General features: G+C 44.6%; 1 protein-coding gene across 1 annotated transcript in view; it reads left to right on the plus strand.

Moving 5' to 3' along the window:
• Positions 1 to 6: 6 nt before the first annotated feature.
• The window catches only part of Dpy19l1 (dpy-19 like C-mannosyltransferase 1), a 101,987-nt gene continuing 95,846 nt past the window's right edge, over positions 7 to 6,147 (plus strand). The window contains exon 1 of the mRNA XM_029567402.1: positions 7 to 72. The gene's annotated coding sequence lies outside the window, so the exon portion shown is untranslated. The remainder of the gene's footprint in view (positions 73 to 6,147) is intronic.

Consider the following 6,147-nt stretch of genomic DNA (forward strand, 5'->3'; position numbering starts at 1 on the left):
TGGCGGCCGGGCTGCGCGGGGCGCTGGGCCTGCGGCGCGGGCGCGGCCGGACCTGGAGCACGCTGCTGCTAGGTGAGCGGGGCGGGACGCGCAAGTTGGAGTAGCGGGCCGGATCCCCGCTCTCCGTACTCCTGCTCCCCCCGCCACTCGCAGCCCTCTCCGACTTTCTTCCCGGGACGCTCCTGCCTCCTCCCCGCTCCTCACGGGGCCCTGCTCCGCGCATCCTCCGCACCTCCGGCCGCCGAGGCTGCTTAAAACATGGCCCCGAGATCAACAGCTGCTCGGCCTGGCGGAGACCCGGCTGCTGACCGCCGCGGCTGGCCGCCTTTCCCGTTATCCCGGCCCCTAGCTCGGGAGGATAGTTTGCTTTGGGATGGGAGCGATTCCCGGAGCTTGAAGCAAACTCACGTTCCCTGTCTCAGAAAGTTGCCAAACTTATAATTAAATTTTAGCGTGCTTTTTGCTTCTTGGACGCAGACAGTGCGGGTGGCACTTTGTGATTCTCCTTGGCACGCCACTTTCCAGGTTGTGTTGTGTTTTGGATGCCCAAACTTTTTAAGCCTTCCCCGCTGGCCTCTCTCTTCTGCCACACACCTAATGGATGGTTTGTAGCTCTGCCTAGAAAGTTGAAGCTTTCACACGTGGACTGACCGAAGGGTTCGTTTTCTGATTGACATTCTTATCAATAAGGCAAGTTATAGCAGTTTGGATAACAAGGCCTAATTTTTCTAAGTCAACCTAAGATACTGTAATATTGCCCTTTTCCACATATTGCCATAATGCGCGTTGGCTGTTGAATTATTGAGTTGCTAGTGATAAACGTCTTACAATATTTTACCTCAATTACCTTTAGCAAAGTGTTGGGGTTCAGCCGACTAGAAGAACAGAGCAAAATCAGCCTTGTCAGATTATACCACCATGAGAAGCCACATAACCACTGAAAGCCAGTCATCACTGTGCTTATGGGTTTAGCAAGGTTGGCATTGTTACTATGGTATTTTGTTTTTTAACCCGTTGATTTAAGACCAGGCAAATTCATTCATTTTCGTCATTCCCCCTCCAGTAGGGAGCTTGAAAACCTGGCTGTTGTACAGGTTAAATTCACCTTGGGGAGGCAGCGTGGTACAGTGGATGAGAATGAAGGCTTTCAGAGTCTGCACAGCGCTTGGGTTTGAGAACCTTTCCTCCTGTTAGATGGAGTTAATCCCATGCCCTAGTTACATAGGGCTGTCCTTAGGAGCAAAACTAAAAATTCCGTGGCGGATGCATGTCTGTGTCTAAAGCATTTGACAGCTCTAATTCCTGTTGTAAAGGCAAATGCATAATACTAATTTCAGATGTGACAATAAAACCCCCTTTTCTTGACTAGCTAGTATAAACAGTAATGAGTAAAATAAGGAATAGCATTTGCTTTTTCAAAGAGAGACAGTAACAACTTAATACTGTCTTTTCCATATCTTATGGTTGCATTTCCTTTGGATTTTCTTGCATTGGACTACTTATATTTGGATTTAGTAGTGCCTTTATATAAGTGTAATTTTGTATCAATCTAGCGGTGTAGGATTTTGCTTGATATTGTAAGAGGGGGTACAGTGCGTATGGCAGACCATGTCCTAGGTGTACCCAGGACAGAGGTCATCAGATGTGTGGAGGTGGTAGGAACACTGGGACTGACCGTTTTCTACAGTGAGACCACAGTGCATCCTGAAAGCTGATTCTGTACTGTGATCAGACCTGGTGTGCCTGGTTCATGCTCTGGCCCTGTGCCCTCAGACTGTTTCATTCGGAATCCTTTCCCACATTGTGCTGTCAAAGCATCTGATAGCCACCCGTCCTGCTGAGGGGGCAAGCGGTTTTGATATATTTGAAAGCTGCTTCCTTCCCTCTTTCCCTTCCCAGAGTGGTGCCGGTGTTGTGAAGTACTCCAGTGTGGAACTTTAAAACAGCTCCTTGGCCTTCCATATTGAGAAGTGTTGCATGTTCATTTGTTCTTGGAGTTAATTGTAGTTGCTCTTAACAGATATTAAGCTATGACAAAAATGGTTTCATTTTTATTTAAGAATGAACTTTATAACTTGAAGCTTCATGATAGAAGCACATAATATAAACTGGTTAGAGCTCTTTTCCATATGTACTAGCCACTGACAAGTCACCAAGGTGACCCTGCCCACTGTGGGTCAGTGTGGAGCACTGTAAGTTTTATATGTATGCTTTTCTTATGTATGCACAATACTTAACAGTTGCAATAGAAAGGGTCTTGAAATACTTATTGTTTAGAAGTTTCAGTCTGGTTGTCACAGGAGTCAGTGGTGTAGAAAAAACCTTGACAATGTTTCTCAAACTTTCCTGACCATAGTAAAATACTTTGCCTCCCACCTGCTTACACCTGGAAAAGTGCATCCAAGTACATAGCTGTGTCTGTACAGATGTTAGTGCTTGGGCAAGACACAGATTTAATAATTGGGCTATTTTCAGGGGTATGAGTCGGCCTAAGGAACCACAAAGGATATCACAGCACCAAGGTACTGTGGGCAGTGAGCATGTGCTACCACCCCCAGGTATGAAGGGGAAGTAGGGCTTAATCAGGAGTCATACTCAGAGCCGGGCTGAGGAGCTGGGTTGCAGAAGAAAAGGGTCCTGATGCTCTGGTCTCCTGTTACTAGTGCCTTCCACTGACTGACAGATCCTGCATTTTGCTGAACAACCTATAGAATCAACCTCCTGGGGCTGTTGACAAGGCAGAGGAAGGTGGATATAGATTAACCAGCAGATAATATTGCCTTTCAAGAAGTTGTTTTTTCTTTTCTTCTGTGCTGGTTAGTTTTAACTGTGAACTTGACACAACTTAGAATCATCTGGGTAAAGAGTTTTAGGATCAGGGAGCTTTAGATTAGGTTGGCCTCTGGGAAATTGTCTTGATTACTAATTGATGTAGGAAGACCCTAGAAGACCCAGCCCGTTTTGGGCTGCACCATTCCCCTGTGGGGGTCCTGGACAGTGTAAAAGGAGAAGCAGCTAGTTCAGAACAAGCAAGAAAGGAGTCATGCATTTATTTCCTCTCTCTTCTTGATTCAGCCTCTGCCTAGACTTCTCCACAGTGATAGACTATAACCTGGAATTGTGAGACAAATCAGCCCTCTCCTCCCTCATGTTGGTTTTTGTCAGGATATTTTATCACAGTAACAAATGAAATTAGGACTCCCTTCTTTCCTCTCCACCTCTGTCCTTTCCATACCTGCTTCAGACTCGTTGGGTTTCTTTTTGAACAATGGTTTTTAGCTTTTTGAGCTTTGGTGTGGGCATATGTAAAATGAGAGATCTCGACTAGGCCAGCAATTGTCAATCTCAGCTGTACACTGGAGATATCTTAAAACAGGCTTGTATCCACACATCAGATCACTTAATTGTGAATGCAGGGGTGGAGAAAGCAGTACAGGGAAACACATTAGTGGATTTTGTTTTAAATTTTTTTTTTCTGGGACTGAGGATTGAAACTAGGACTTCATGGATGACAGACAAGTACTCTATCACTGAGTTCTGAAGAAGCAGACTCACATCACTGAGAGATAGAATTCCTTCATGTAGCAGTCTACTGAAACTATGTAAATTTACACTCCCTGATCCCTTTTAGAAACTTAAAAAAAATGTATTCACTTGTTTGTGTTTGTGTATGTATGTATATGGGCGGGTGGGTGGCACAGCACGCCTGTGAAGGTTAGAGGACAACTTAGAGGAGTCAGCTTTCTTCTACCGTTCGGTTCCTGAGATAGAACTCAGGTTGTCCCAGTGGCTGCAGGTGCCTTAACCTGTAGAGCCATCTCACTAGCTCTACCCGCTTCCTTAAAGTGGACACGTGGTCATCCAATTGCTACCCTTTTACTTAATCTTTATTGTTTCCAACAAACTGGGGCTATTAGTTGCTGTTTATCTGATATAGCTACATACTTCTTTTACCTACTTGGCCCTTAAAAAGGAAGAGAAAGGTAGCTGGAGAAGGCTGTTTGAGGGCTAGAGGTGGAAAGTACTCATGCTGAACAAGTTCACAAAGCATGCCTATGGGGAAAGGCTGCAGCATGAGAGGCCATTTCTAAAACAATTAGAGAGTAATGCAAGTATGGAAAAGATGGATGAGAAAAGCTGTTTTCCTCTCATTTCTGTCTCGTTTTACTCCTCCACTTTACCTCTGCGGGTCCCTGGTGTTCAGCATCGTGGCATTTTGTGGGGGATGATCCTGTTCTGAGGGGCTATCCTGGTCATTGTAGGTGCTTAAGCAGTGTCTCTGGCCTCTGCCTACTAGAGGCCTGTGGCATTTCCCCAGTGGTGGCAACCAGAATACCACATGTAACTGGGAGACAGAAATGCCACATTAGAGCCACTACTTTCATTACTCATGACAAGCCTGGTGGAGGCTGTGCCGCTTTGGAGTTGATAACTCTGGAAAGAAACGTTAGCTGAACAGAGGAGGAGAGGGTGCATTCTTGACTCAGCCAACAGTATGTGCTAAAGGAAGGACAGGTCTTAGCAGGTTGAAAGAGGAAAGGTGGTGTGTGGGCCTGATCTGGAAAAAAGAGCTTGGTTTCATTTCTTTTGCAGCAGAAAGCCACTGAGGGTGTTGAGCTAGAGAGGGACATGTTTCCACTTGAATTCTGAGAACTCTGCTTGGGAACCAGGTGGAAGTAATGCACAGACAAGGCAGAGCTCCCATAGAGAGTGCTTCCAGGACCTCACAAGAGTTGCTGAAGTGGATGGATAGAGCTCTCTGTGGAGATGGAGAGGAGGTGATGGGTTCCAGAGAGGTTTCAGAGGTAAACGTGGTAGAACTTAGGGATAACTTTGTCTTGGGTAAGGGGAAGGAAGGAGTTTCAGATAATCTCTAACTGTTGACTGAGACAGTGAAGACTCAGTTCAGATGAGAGGATAGGTTTGAGGGAAGAAGCATGAACTGTGCCTGGTCATTCTTTGAGATGTCCAATTAGATGTCAAGTTGGTGGTAAAGAGAAAAATTCTGAGTGGAGCAGAAAAGTGCTTTAGCAAACAGGTGGTATTCAAAGCCAGGGTCATTGACCCCTCTAGTCCCACAAATAGCAGGTTTCAGTGATGGACTTTATCCTGCCCACTTTGTTTCTGGGGCTATAGATTAATTTATTTAACACAGGCCTAACCAAGGCATTGTGGGTCTGAGGCACATAGGTGCTCAGTAACTTGTGCAATGTCACCCCGCCTATGTTTAAAGGCCAAGATTGGAACCAAAGCTGTGTGGTTTCTGGACACATGCTTTTTAATTGCTGGGCTGTATTTCATCTACTGAGCATGTGGCAAGAGGACAGGGGAAGCCCAGCACTGGGTTCTGAGAAGCTGCAACGGTTTGAGCTCAAAAGCGCTAGCGTCCTTGTTTCTTCTTACGAAATAAGGAAGACAGAGATTACACATAGCAATTGTAGTGTGAGGAGTGGAGAGCGCGTGCTGTGCTAGGGGGTGCTGTAGGGGAGGAGAGGAGCTGAGGTGTGAAGCTCAGGGAGCATTCGCCAACTTCCTGTGCTAATTTTCAGGCAAAAACTTAGTTAGGCCCAGCTGAGCACCAGCTGTGAGTGCTTGTGTTAATAATGGACATCCGCCAAATCCAGGAAGATGGAAATTGGGGGTTTTAATGAATTCTTCATTTTTTCTCTCTAAAATAGATTTTGGTTAACACTACAGAATTCTTATAATCACCTAAACTTATTTTATTACTAAAAGGTTCTCTAAATATGAAGATTTCTGAGTACCAAATGCTTATGAGCACTGAAATAACATAGGATGAGTTTACATCAATCTTGTAATTATAAAGATGCATTGTTTATTTGTGACTGATTTTTCTTTTGGCGTGTAATATGGTTATAGTACAAATGCAGATGAAATTTTAATTACATAGTATATTTGGATGTTGCTAAAATCTGGTTATTTAAGCCCTTGTCCTGTTAGATTGTGTTAATGTTTTAAAATGAATTTAAAGATGTATAATTGTCTCTTTAGTTAATGACAGTTCACAGAGACTGCAGACCTGTGAATTTCCAAGTGGAGGATCCAAGCTTTATTCATATATTTAGTTCTCATTTTGCTGGTTCATCTTCCACTGTTAGCTGTATTTTACTGTTGGAACATTTCCAC

The sequence above is a fragment of the Nannospalax galili genome, unplaced genomic scaffold (assembly GCF_000622305.1).
Source record: "Nannospalax galili isolate Female #2095 unplaced genomic scaffold, S.galili_v1.0 scaffold3381, whole genome shotgun sequence".
Lineage (NCBI taxonomy): Eukaryota > Metazoa > Chordata > Mammalia > Rodentia > Spalacidae > Nannospalax > Nannospalax galili.